The following is a 13478-nucleotide window of genomic DNA, read 5'->3' as shown; positions in this document are numbered from 1 at the left end:
TCTCCCTAGACCTTGATGAGTGAGCAGAGACAGCGTCTGCAACTTAGGAATTCTGGTATCATCTGGATCTGGGATCTATTTTAACCAGTTTCTTCAGATGCAGCAACAAAAAAAGCCATTGATAAATCATATTATGTAGGTGGCTGACATGCATCAGTAAATCTTGGGGAAAAAAACAGTTGAAAATTGTGAAAAAATGACTCTGTGACTTGTTGCGTATTGTTTCAACTTTGATCTTCTGAAGCCTTGATGAAAAAAAAAACACCACGTCTTGCTAGTAGTAGGTTTTAGTAGGCAAGAATTGCTGTAATTCCCTGTTTGCTAAGACAGAAAAACAAGTTTCTTCAATTTTACCATGAACTTCTATCCCCTTTAGTTTTAGGAGGTTTCCATGAAGCAAGTATTCTGTAACGAGGGGGTTCTCTTTACCACGTAGAAACAGCATCCCTGCTGCTACGGAAAGAATGACTGGGAGCAAAGAGAGGGGTTCTTTGGTGGGTTTTTTGTTTGTTTGTTTGTTGGTTGGTTTGTTTTCATTTTACTTCTACAAGTTCTGAAGTATTACAAGAACAGTCTATCTTGTCAGTGTTGTCCTATACCACTGTTACTGTTCTTTTAGATATTTTATTAACGGCCGTTTCACATTGTACTGGTTTTGGCACAAATTTCATGCCTTCGAGAAAGCAAAATACCGTTACAGTAGTGTTTCTTCTGTGTATCTGATGATTCTTTTTAATTCTAAACTCTTTTCTTTCTGCGTCGCGATAATCACCCAAGTACAGGAAATATTTAGCTTGAAAGGTCACAACAGGAGGATCAGAGAGATGACCGGAGGGCTGGAGCACCTCCACTACGAGGACAGGCTGGGAGGGCTGGGGCTCTTTGGCCTGGAGAAGGCCCTGGGGCGACCTTAGAGCAGCCTTCAGTAGGTCCCTGAAGGGGACCTACAGGAAAGCTGGGGAGGGACTTTTTATCAGGGCACGTAGCAACAGGATGAGGGGAAATGGTTTTAAACTGGAAGAGGGTGGATTTAGACTAGAGGTTAGGAAGGAATTCTTTCCTGTGAGGGGAGTGAGGCACTGGAACAGGTTGCCCAGCAAGGCTGTAGATGCCCCCTCCCCGGAGCATTCAAGGCCAGGCTGAATGGGGCTGTGAGCAACCTGGTCTAGAGCAGGGACGGGGAGAACAAGATGGTCCCTTAAGGTCCCTTCCAACTCAAAACAGTCTCTGATTCTACGAGAAGCTGTGCATCAGAAGGGCTCCTTCTAGCTCAGGAAGGGCTCGAACGAGGTGGTGGCTCTGAGGCGGGTGGGCGGAGCGAGTAGTGCCGGTGGCAGCCGCCATTTTCGGGCAGAGCTCGAGGAGATGAGCTTCGTGGTGGAGCGTTATTCTAACGGAGTGTTCTTCAAGGGTCCGAATCGCGGCAAAAAAACCCAAAAAAACAAGACGAGGGAGCACTAAGAAGCCGAGGGAGACCATGGCAGAGCTCCCAGCCCTCCCCCGTCCCGCAGCGTGGCGGCTCTGACGCGTGTGGGCGGAGAGAGGAGTGCCGGCGCTTGAGTAGCGCCTAGGGGCTGCCTTGGTCTCGCACGCCTGTGAGCTGCTGCGAAAAGGAACGCGGCGACACAAACAGAAAGCGCGGATGTCCGTGCAGTGGTTCCGGTCGTGCCTGAGCCTGTCGCTGCTCCAGGAGGGCAGCAGGGATAGCACCTGTGCGCGCTGTGAGCAAGTGGATGGTCTGCTCAGCCTGGTGGCCGAGCTAAAGCTAAAGCTAAAGCTAAAGGCGGGGGAGGGGGGTGGGGGGGAGGGGAGGTGGAGGTGGAGAGGTTGGGGAGCACCCGGAATTGAGAGAGCCGGATTGATCGGTGGAGTCACACTCTGCCATCCCTGTGGGAAAGGCACGGGGGAGACGCTGTACAAATAGCAGTGGCTCATGTAGCCTCTAGCAGTTAGATGGGAGAGGGTGAGCTCAGAGACAGTGAGGGATGGAAACAAGGCCCTGATCAGGGCAGCAAGCAGGCCGCCTCTCAGCCTGTCCCACCCTCCCAGGTGCCCTTACATAACAGGTATGAGGCCCTGGAGCTGGAGGGATAGGGGGATGTGGGTGTCGGTGAAGGTCCATCAATGCAGAAGAGATTGCCAGGGGCAAGTCAGACTGCTCCCCATATTGCTACAGCATCCGTCACGAGAAAAAGAAGAGCTGTCATCATAGGGGAACATAGGAGAAGTAGAGTTCCCCAAACACTCCAGTCCTTCCCACATGGCTTCTGGGAGGGAGAGACAAAGTGATGGGGGGATGTAAGGACGTTCCCTAGTGCTCTGCATTGCCGAGCTTGCAGCACAGTTAGGACTCTCACTCTCTTTCAAGTTTATGTGATATATTTTTCTCATGGGCGCCGCTTGTTCTCTTCAGCGGTCCACAGCTCCCCAGCGGTGCTGATCTTGACATTCTTGGTCCAGTAGGGCTTCTCTGGTTCATCCAGTTCCACCGCTCTTCCACAGCAGCACATGCTTCTCTCTTCTCCTGACTTTGGTGTCCTTTCGCTTGTAGCTGAGCAGGAGTCATCAGTGATTTCTGACAGCCTGCAAAAGTCAGGCCGAGAGGATGGCTGTGGGGACTGGCAGAGTAAGGCAGCGAGCCGGGAGAAAGCGGAAGAGAGAACACCCTTCAGACCTGGGTTTCGATTCCCAGAAGGATCTTCAATTTCTATGGTAATTCTTGCAACGTTCTGTGCCGTTGACAGTAGCGGAAGCAGGTCTTCGTTTCTCATGTCAATGCCAGTTTCACCTAGCATGGCTCCTCTGGAATAAAAAGAAAGGGGTCTTAGAAATGAGTCCCAGTGTCAAGTCTCTTCAGAGACTCTTTGACTCAGACTGAAGAGACAGTCTGAGTCAAAGAAATTCCTCAACAGAAATCCCAGCAGAGGGCTGCCCACAGCTCACTGTGCTCTGGGATGCTCTCCTTGTAAGCGCTTCCCTGCACGGAGCAGCCATCTAGCAAAGACTAGCGGAGAAGCAACTCACGCTTGTCTCTTCATCAGCAGCTGTTTTGCCAGGTAACCCAAAGCAGCCAGAATGACCAGAGAGAACACTGTGCTTGAGGTGTGGCCTCAAAAGACACTGCTTACTTGTGCAAAAGACACTGCTTTTGGTAGTACCCTTTAAACCAGTGTCTAATACCCAGCGTATTGGGGAAGCACAAATTGCTCCCAGATCTAATAGAGATGAGGCTAAATAACCACTGGTTGACATAATTAGAGTAGGCCATAAATCATCTTCCAAGGCTGGACTAAACTATGCCTTCTGGTGACATTAGCAAACTGTCACCAAGGGCATTCTAATGACCACCTGCACTACAGATAGGATGTGATGCTAGAATGACAACTCTCCCTAGACCTTGATGAGTGAGCAGAGACAGCGTCTGCAACTTAGGAATTCTGGTATCATCTGGATCTGGGATCTATTTTAACCAGTTTCTTCAGATGCAGCAACAAAAAAAGCCATTGATAAATCATATTATGTAGGTGGCTGACATGCATCAGTAAATCTTGGGGAAAAAAACAGTTGAAAATTGTGAAAAAATGACTCTGTGACTTGTTGCGTATTGTTTCAACTTTGATCTTCTGAAGCCTTGATGAAAAAAAAAACACCACGTCTTGCTAGTAGTAGGTTTTAGTAGGCAAGAATTGCTGTAATTCCCTGTTTGCTAAGACAGAAAAACAAGTTTCTTCAATTTTACCATGAACTTCTATCCCCTTTAGTTTTAGGAGGTTTCCATGAAGCAAGTATTCTGTAACGAGGGGGTTCTCTTTACCACGTAGAAACAGCATCCCTGCTGCTACGGAAAGAATGACTGGGAGCAAAGAGAGGGGTTCTTTGGTGGGTTTTTTGTTTGTTTGTTGGTTGGTTGGTTTGTTTTCATTTTACTTCTACAAGTTCTGAAGTATTACAAGAACAGTCTATCTTGTCAGTGTTGTCCTATACCACTGTTACTGTTCTTTTAGATATTTTATTAACGGCCGTTTCACATTGTACTGGTTTTGGCACAAATTTCATGCCTTCGAGAAAGCAAAATACCGTTACAGTAGTGTTTCTTCTGTGTATCTGATGATTCTTTTTAATTCTAAACTCTTTTCTTTCTGCGTCGCGATAATCACCCAAGTACAGGAAATATTTAGCTTGAAAGGTCACAACAGGAGGATCAGAGAGATGACCGGAGGGCTGGAGCACCTCCACTACGAGGACAGGCTGGGAGGGCTGGGGCTCTTTGGCCTGGAGAAGGCCCTGGGGCGACCTTAGAGCAGCCTTCAGTAGGTCCCTGAAGGGGACCTACAGGAAAGCTGGGGAGGGACTTTTTATCAGGGCACGTAGCAACAGGATGAGGGGAAATGGTTTTAAACTGGAAGAGGGTGGATTTAGACTAGAGGTTAGGAAGAAATGCTTTCCTGTGAGGGGAGTGAGGCACTGGAACAGGTTGCCCAGCAAGGCTGTGGATGCCCCCTCCCCGGAGCATTCAAGGCCCCATTCAGGCTGAATGGGGCTGTGAGCAACCTGGTCTAGAGCAGGGACGGGGAGAACAAGATGGTCCCTTAAGGTCCCTTCCAACTCAAAACAGTCTCTGATTCTACGAGAAGCTGTGCATCAGAAGGGCTCCTTCTAGCTCAGGAAGGGCTCGAACGAGGTGGTGGCTCTGAGGCGGGTGGGCGGAGCGAGTAGTGCCGGTGGCAGCCGCCATTTTCGGGCAGAGCTCGAGGAGATGAGCTTCGTGGTGGAGCGTTATTCTAACGGAGTGTTCTTCAAGGGTCCGAATCGCGGCAAAAAAACCCAAAAAAACAAGACGAGGGAGCACTAAGAAGCCGAGGGAGACCATGGCAGAGCTCCCAGCCCTCCCCCGTCCCGCAGCGTGGCGGCTCTGACGCGTGTGGGCGGAGAGAGGAGTGCCGGCGCTTGAGTAGCGCCTAGGGGCTGCCTTGGTCTCGCACGCCTGTGAGCTGCTGCGAAAAGGAACGCGGCGACACAAACAGAAAGCGCGGATGTCCGTGCAGTGGTTCCGGTCGTGCCTGAGCCTGTCGCTGCTCCAGGAGGGCAGCAGGGATAGCACCTGTGCGCGCTGTGAGCAAGTGGATGGTCTGCTCAGCCTGGTGGCCGAGCTAAAGCTAAAGCTAAAGCTAAAGCTAAAGGCGGGTGGGGGGGGGGCGGAGGGGAGGTGGAGGTGGAGAGGTTGAGGAGCACCCGGAATTGAGAGAGCCGGATTGATCGGTGGAGTCACACTCTGCCATCCCTGTGGGAAAGGCACGGGGGAGACGCTGTACAAATAGCAGTGGCTCATGTAGCCTCTAGCAGTTAGATGGGAGAGGGTGAGCTCAGAGACAGTGAGGGATGGAAACAAGGCCCTGATCAGGGCAGCAAGCAGGCCGCCTCTCAGCCTGTCCCACCCTCCCAGGTGCCCTTACATAACAGGTATGAGGCCCTGGAGCTGGAGGGATAGGGGGATGTGGGTGTCGGTGAAGGTCCATCAATGCAGAAGAGATTGCCAGGGGCAAGTCAGACTGCTCCCCATATTGCTACAGCATCCGTCACGAGAAAAAGAAGAGCTGTCATCATAGGGGAACATAGGAGAAGTAGAGTTCCCCAAACACTCCAGTCCTTCCCACATGGCTTCTGGGAGGGAGAGACAAAGTGATGGGGGGATGTAAGGACGTTCCCTAGTGCTCTGCATTGCCGAGCTTGCAGCACAGTTAGGACTCTCACTCTCTTTCAAGTTTATGTGATATATTTTTCTCATGGGCGCCGCTTGTTCTCTTCAGCGGTCCACAGCTCCCCAGCGGTGCTGATCTTGACATTCTTGGTCCAGTAGGGCTTCTCTGGTTCATCCAGTTCCACCGCTCTTCCACAGCAGCACATGCTTCTCTCTTCTCCTGACTTTGGTGTCCTTTCGCTTGTAGCTGAGCAGGAGTCATCAGTGATTTCTGACAGCCTGCAAAAGTCAGGCCGAGAGGATGGCTGTGGGGACTGGCAGAGTAAGGCAGCGAGCCGGGAGAAAGCGGAAGAGAGAACACCCTTCAGACCTGGGTTTCGATTCCCAGAAGGATCTTCAATTTCTATGGTAATTCTTGCAACGTTCTGTGCCGTTGACAGTAGCGGAAGCAGGTCTTCGTTTCTCATGTCAATGCCAGTTTCACCTAGCATGGCTCCTCTGGAATAAAAAGAAAGGGGTCTTAGAAATGAGTCCCAGTGTCAAGTCTCTTCAGAGACTCTTTGACTCAGACTGAAGAGACAGTCTGAGTCAAAGAAATTCCTCAACAGAAATCCCAGCAGAGGGCTGCCCACAGCTCACTGTGCTCTGGGATGCTCTCCTTGTAAGCGCTTCCCTGCACGGAGCAGCCATCTAGCAAAGACTAGCGGAGAAGCAACTCACGCTTGTCTCTTCATCAGCAGCTGTTTTGCCAGGTAACCCAAAGCAGCCAGAATGACCAGAGAGAACACTGTGCTTGAGGTGTGGCCTCAAAAGACACTGCTTACTTGTGCAAAAGACACTGCTTTTGGTAGTACCCTTTAAACCAGTGTCTAATACCCAGCGTATTGGGGAAGCACAAATTGCTCCCAGATCTAATAGAGATGAGGCTAAATAACCACTGGTTGACATAATTAGAGTAGGCCATAAATCATCTTCCAAGGCTGGACTAAACTATGCCTTCTGGTGACATTAGCAAACTGTCACCAAGGGCATTCTAATGACCACCTGCACTACAGATAGGATGTGATGCTAGAATGACAACTCTCCCTAGACCTTGATGAGTGAGCAGAGACAGCGTCTGCAACTTAGGAATTCTGGTATCATCTGGATCTGGGATCTATTTTAACCAGTTTCTTCAGATGCAGCAACAAAAAAAGCCATTGATAAATCATATTATGTAGGTGGCTGACATGCATCAGTAAATCTTGGGGAAAAAAACAGTTGAAAATTGTGAAAAAATGACTCTGTGACTTGTTGCGTATTGTTTCAACTTTGATCTTCTGAAGCCTTGATGAAAAAAAAAACACCACGTCTTGCTAGTAGTAGGTTTTAGTAGGCAAGAATTGCTGTAATTCCCTGTTTGCTAAGACAGAAAAACAAGTTTCTTCAATTTTACCATGAACTTCTATCCCCTTTAGTTTTAGGAGGTTTCCATGAAGCAAGTATTCTGTAACGAGGGGGTTCTCTTTACCACGTAGAAACAGCATCCCTGCTGCTACGGAAAGAATGACTGGGAGCAAAGAGAGGGGTTCTTTGGTGGGTTTTTTGTTTGTTTGTTGGTTGGTTGGTTTGTTTTCATTTTACTTCTACAAGTTCTGAAGTATTACAAGAACAGTCTATCTTGTCAGTGTTGTCCTATACCACTGTTACTGTTCTTTTAGATATTTTATTAACGGCCGTTTCACATTGTACTGGTTTTGGCACAAATTTCATGCCTTCGAGAAAGCAAAATACCGTTACAGTAGTGTTTCTTCTGTGTATCTGATGATTCTTTTTAATTCTAAACTCTTTTCTTTCTGCGTCGCGATAATCACCCAAGTACAGGAAATATTTAGCTTGAAAGGTCACAACAGGAGGATCAGAGAGATGACCGGAGGGCTGGAGCACCTCCACTACGAGGACAGGCTGGGAGGGCTGGGGCTCTTTGGCCTGGAGAAGGCCCTGGGGCGACCTTAGAGCAGCCTTCAGTAGGTCCCTGAAGGGGACCTACAGGAAAGCTGGGGAGGGACTTTTTATCAGGGCACGTAGCAACAGGATGAGGGGAAATGGTTTTAAACTGGAAGAGGGTGGATTTAGACTAGAGGTTAGGAAGAAATGCTTTCCTGTGAGGGGAGTGAGGCACTGGAACAGGTTGCCCAGCAAGGCTGTGGATGCCCCCTCCCCGGAGCATTCAAGGCCCCATTCAGGCTGAATGGGGCTGTGAGCAACCTGGTCTAGAGCAGGGACGGGGAGAACAAGATGGTCCCTTAAGGTCCCTTCCAACTCAAAACAGTCTCTGATTCTACGAGAAGCTGTGCATCAGAAGGGCTCCTTCTAGCTCAGGAAGGGCTCGAACGAGGTGGTGGCTCTGAGGCGGGTGGGCGGAGCGAGTAGTGCCGGTGGCAGCCGCCATTTTCGGGCAGAGCTCGAGGAGATGAGCTTCGTGGTGGAGCGTTATTCTAACGGAGTGTTCTTCAAGGGTCCGAATCGCGGCAAAAAAACCCAAAAAAACAAGACGAGGGAGCACTAAGAAGCCGAGGGAGACCATGGCAGAGCTCCCAGCCCTCCCCCGTCCCGCAGCGTGGCGGCTCTGACGCGTGTGGGCGGAGAGAGGAGTGCCGGCGCTTGAGTAGCGCCTAGGGGCTGCCTTGGTCTCGCACGCCTGTGAGCTGCTGCGAAAAGGAACGCGGCGACACAAACAGAAAGCGCGGATGTCCGTGCAGTGGTTCCGGTCGTGCCTGAGCCTGTCGCTGCTCCAGGAGGGCAGCAGGGATAGCACCTGTGCGCGCTGTGAGCAAGTGGATGGTCTGCTCAGCCTGGTGGCCGAGCTAAAGCTAAAGCTAAAGGCGGGGGAGGGGGGTGGGGGGGAGGGGAGGTGGAGGTGGAGAGGTTGGGGAGCACCCGGAATTGAGAGAGCCGGATTGATCGGTGGAGTCACACTCTGCCATCCCTGTGGGAAAGGCACGGGGGAGACGCTGTACAAATAGCAGTGGCTCATGTAGCCTCTAGCAGTTAGATGGGAGAGGGTGAGCTCAGAGACAGTGAGGGATGGAAACAAGGCCCTGATCAGGGCAGCAAGCAGGCCGCCTCTCAGCCTGTCCCACCCTCCCAGGTGCCCTTACATAACAGGTATGAGGCCCTGGAGCTGGAGGGATAGGGGGATGTGGGTGTCGGTGAAGGTCCATCAATGCAGAAGAGATTGCCAGGGGCAAGTCAGACTGCTCCCCATATTGCTACAGCATCCGTCACGAGAAAAAGAAGAGCTGTCATCATAGGGGAACATAGGAGAAGTAGAGTTCCCCAAACACTCCAGTCCTTCCCACATGGCTTCTGGGAGGGAGAGACAAAGTGATGGGGGGATGTAAGGACGTTCCCTAGTGCTCTGCATTGCCGAGCTTGCAGCACAGTTAGGACTCTCACTCTCTTTCAAGTTTATGTGATATATTTTTCTCATGGGCGCCGCTTGTTCTCTTCAGCGGTCCACAGCTCCCCAGCGGTGCTGATCTTGACATTCTTGGTCCAGTAGGGCTTCTCTGGTTCATCCAGTTCCACCGCTCTTCCACAGCAGCACATGCTTCTCTCTTCTCCTGACTTTGGTGTCCTTTCGCTTGTAGCTGAGCAGGAGTCATCAGTGATTTCTGACAGCCTGCAAAAGTCAGGCCGAGAGGATGGCTGTGGGGACTGGCAGAGTAAGGCAGCGAGCCGGGAGAAAGCGGAAGAGAGAACACCCTTCAGACCTGGGTTTCGATTCCCAGAAGGATCTTCAATTTCTATGGTAATTCTTGCAACGTTCTGTGCCGTTGACAGTAGCGGAAGCAGGTCTTCGTTTCTCATGTCAATGCCAGTTTCACCTAGCATGGCTCCTCTGGAATAAAAAGAAAGGGGTCTTAGAAATGAGTCCCAGTGTCAAGTCTCTTCAGAGACTCTTTGACTCAGACTGAAGAGACAGTCTGAGTCAAAGAAATTCCTCAACAGAAATCCCAGCAGAGGGCTGCCCACAGCTCACTGTGCTCTGGGATGCTCTCCTTGTAAGCGCTTCCCTGCACGGAGCAGCCATCTAGCAAAGACTAGCGGAGAAGCAACTCACGCTTGTCTCTTCATCAGCAGCTGTTTTGCCAGGTAACCCAAAGCAGCCAGAATGACCAGAGAGAACACTGTGCTTGAGGTGTGGCCTCAAAAGACACTGCTTACTTGTGCAAAAGACACTGCTTTTGGTAGTACCCTTTAAACCAGTGTCTAATACCCAGCGTATTGGGGAAGCACAAATTGCTCCCAGATCTAATAGAGATGAGGCTAAATAACCACTGGTTGACATAATTAGAGTAGGCCATAAATCATCTTCCAAGGCTGGACTAAACTATGCCTTCTGGTGACATTAGCAAACTGTCACCAAGGGCATTCTAATGACCACCTGCACTACAGATAGGATGTGATGCTAGAATGACAACTCTCCCTAGACCTTGATGAGTGAGCAGAGACAGCGTCTGCAACTTAGGAATTCTGGTATCATCTGGATCTGGGATCTATTTTAACCAGTTTCTTCAGATGCAGCAACAAAAAAAGCCATTGATAAATCATATTATGTAGGTGGCTGACATGCATCAGTAAATCTTGGGGAAAAAAACAGTTGAAAATTGTGAAAAAATGACTCTGTGACTTGTTGCGTATTGTTTCAACTTTGATCTTCTGAAGCCTTGATGAAAAAAAAAACACCACGTCTTGCTAGTAGTAGGTTTTAGTAGGCAAGAATTGCTGTAATTCCCTGTTTGCTAAGACAGAAAAACAAGTTTCTTCAATTTTACCATGAACTTCTATCCCCTTTAGTTTTAGGAGGTTTCCATGAAGCAAGTATTCTGTAACGAGGGGGTTCTCTTTACCACGTAGAAACAGCATCCCTGCTGCTACGGAAAGAATGACTGGGAGCAAAGAGAGGGGTTCTTTGGTGGGTTTTTTGTTTGTTTGTTGGTTGGTTGGTTTGTTTTCATTTTACTTCTACAAGTTCTGAAGTATTACAAGAACAGTCTATCTTGTCAGTGTTGTCCTATACCACTGTTACTGTTCTTTTAGATATTTTATTAACGGCCGTTTCACATTGTACTGGTTTTGGCACAAATTTCATGCCTTCGAGAAAGCAAAATACCGTTACAGTAGTGTTTCTTCTGTGTATCTGATGATTCTTTTTAATTCTAAACTCTTTTCTTTCTGCGTCGCGATAATCACCCAAGTACAGGAAATATTTAGCTTGAAAGGTCACAACAGGAGGATCAGAGAGATGACCGGAGGGCTGGAGCACCTCCACTACGAGGACAGGCTGGGAGGGCTGGGGCTCTTTGGCCTGGAGAAGGCCCTGGGGCGACCTTAGAGCAGCCTTCAGTAGGTCCCTGAAGGGGACCTACAGGAAAGCTGGGGAGGGACTTTTTATCAGGGCACGTAGCAACAGGATGAGGGGAAATGGTTTTAAACTGGAAGAGGGTGGATTTAGACTAGAGGTTAGGAAGAAATGCTTTCCTGTGAGGGGAGTGAGGCACTGGAACAGGTTGCCCAGCAAGGCTGTGGATGCCCCCTCCCCGGAGCATTCAAGGCCCCATTCAGGCTGAATGGGGCTGTGAGCAACCTGGTCTAGAGCAGGGACGGGGAGAACAAGATGGTCCCTTAAGGTCCCTTCCAACTCAAAACAGTCTCTGATTCTACGAGAAGCTGTGCATCAGAAGGGCTCCTTCTAGCTCAGGAAGGGCTCGAACGAGGTGGTGGCTCTGAGGCGGGTGGGCGGAGCGAGTAGTGCCGGTGGCAGCCGCCATTTTCGGGCAGAGCTCGAGGAGATGAGCTTCGTGGTGGAGCGTTATTCTAACGGAGTGTTCTTCAAGGGTCCGAATCGCGGCAAAAAAACCCAAAAAAACAAGACGAGGGAGCACTAAGAAGCCGAGGGAGACCATGGCAGAGCTCCCAGCCCTCCCCCGTCCCGCAGCGTGGCGGCTCTGACGCGTGTGGGCGGAGAGAGGAGTGCCGGCGCTTGAGTAGCGCCTAGGGGCTGCCTTGGTCTCGCACGCCTGTGAGCTGCTGCGAAAAGGAACGCGGCGACACAAACAGAAAGCGCGGATGTCCGTGCAGTGGTTCCGGTCGTGCCTGAGCCTGTCGCTGCTCCAGGAGGGCAGCAGGGATAGCACCTGTGCGCGCTGTGAGCAAGTGGATGGTCTGCTCAGCCTGGTGGCCGAGCTAAAGCTAAAGCTAAAGGCAGGGGAGGGGGGTGGGGGGGAGGGGAGGTGGAGGTGGAGAGGTTGGGGAGCACCCGGAATTGAGAGAGCCGGATTGATCGGTGGAGTCACACTCTGCCATCCCTGTGGGAAAGGCACGGGGGAGACGCTGTACAAATAGCAGTGGCTCATGTAGCCTCTAGCAGTTAGATGGGAGAGGGTGAGCTCAGAGACAGTGAGGGATGGAAACAAGGCCCTGATCAGGGCAGCAAGCAGGCCGCCTCTCAGCCTGTCCCACCCTCCCAGGTGCCCTTACATAACAGGTATGAGGCCCTGGAGCTGGAGGGATAGGGGGATGTGGGTGTCGGTGAAGGTCCATCAATGCAGAAGAGATTGCCAGGGGCAAGTCAGACTGCTCCCCATATTGCTACAGCATCCGTCACGAGAAAAAGAAGAGCTGTCATCATAGGGGAACATAGGAGAAGTAGAGTTCCCCAAACACTCCAGTCCTTCCCACATGGCTTCTGGGAGGGAGAGACAAAGTGATGGGGGGATGTAAGGACGTTCCCTAGTGCTCTGCATTGCCGAGCTTGCAGCACAGTTAGGACTCTCACTCTCTTTCAAGTTTATGTGATATATTTTTCTCATGGGCGCCGCTTGTTCTCTTCAGCGGTCCACAGCTCCCCAGCGGTGCTGATCTTGACATTCTTGGTCCAGTAGGGCTTCTCTGGTTCATCCAGTTCCACCGCTCTTCCACAGCAGCACATGCTTCTCTCTTCTCCTGACTTTGGTGTCCTTTCGCTTGTAGCTGAGCAGGAGTCATCAGTGATTTCTGACAGCCTGCAAAAGTCAGGCCGAGAGGATGGCTGTGGGGACTGGCAGAGTAAGGCAGCGAGCCGGGAGAAAGCGGAAGAGAGAACACCCTTCAGACCTGGGTTTCGATTCCCAGAAGGATCTTCAATTTCTATGGTAATTCTTGCAACGTTCTGTGCCGTTGACAGTAGCGGAAGCAGGTCTTCGTTTCTCATGTCAATGCCAGTTTCACCTAGCATGGCTCCTCTGGAATAAAAAGAAAGGGGTCTTAGAAATGAGTCCCAGTGTCAAGTCTCTTCAGAGACTCTTTGACTCAGACTGAAGAGACAGTCTGAGTCAAAGAAATTCCTCAACAGAAATCCCAGCAGAGGGCTGCCCACAGCTCACTGTGCTCTGGGATGCTCTCCTTGTAAGCGCTTCCCTGCACGGAGCAGCCATCTAGCAAAGACTAGCGGAGAAGCAACTCACGCTTGTCTCTTCATCAGCAGCTGTTTTGCCAGGTAACCCAAAGCAGCCAGAATGACCAGAGAGAACACTGTGCTTGAGGTGTGGCCTCAAAAGACACTGCTTACTTGTGCAAAAGACACTGCTTTTGGTAGTACCCTTTAAACCAGTGTCTAATACCCAGCGTATTGGGGAAGCACAAATTGCTCCCAGATCTAATAGAGATGAGGCTAAATAACCACTGGTTGACATAATTAGAGTAGGCCATAAATCATCTTCCAAGGCTGGACTAAACTATGCCTTCTGGTGACATT

At 50.5% G+C, this 13478-nt stretch overlaps 1 long non-coding RNA gene across 2 annotated transcripts; it reads left to right on the top strand.

The window, feature by feature from the left end:
* The first annotated feature begins 1348 nt into the window (after window positions 1-1348).
* Window positions 1349-11941, top strand: LOC124417361. 2 transcript variants are annotated; one of them, XR_006932051.1, is made up of 3 exons: window positions 1349-1721; window positions 2552-8506; window positions 9331-11941. It is a non-coding gene; the product is annotated as an uncharacterized LOC124417361 (long non-coding RNA). The 2 variants fall into 2 exon arrangements; XR_006932052.1 differs by having other exon boundaries at window positions 1349-5112; window positions 5946-8506.
* The last annotated feature ends 1537 nt before the right edge of the window (window positions 11942-13478 follow it).

This window comes from Gallus gallus, chromosome 1 (assembly GCF_016699485.2).
Source record: "Gallus gallus isolate bGalGal1 chromosome 1, bGalGal1.mat.broiler.GRCg7b, whole genome shotgun sequence".
Taxonomy (NCBI): Eukaryota; Metazoa; Chordata; class Aves; order Galliformes; family Phasianidae; genus Gallus; species Gallus gallus.
The sequence above is the reverse complement of the archived record's forward strand: the minus strand, read 5'-3'. Positions and strand labels throughout refer to the sequence as shown.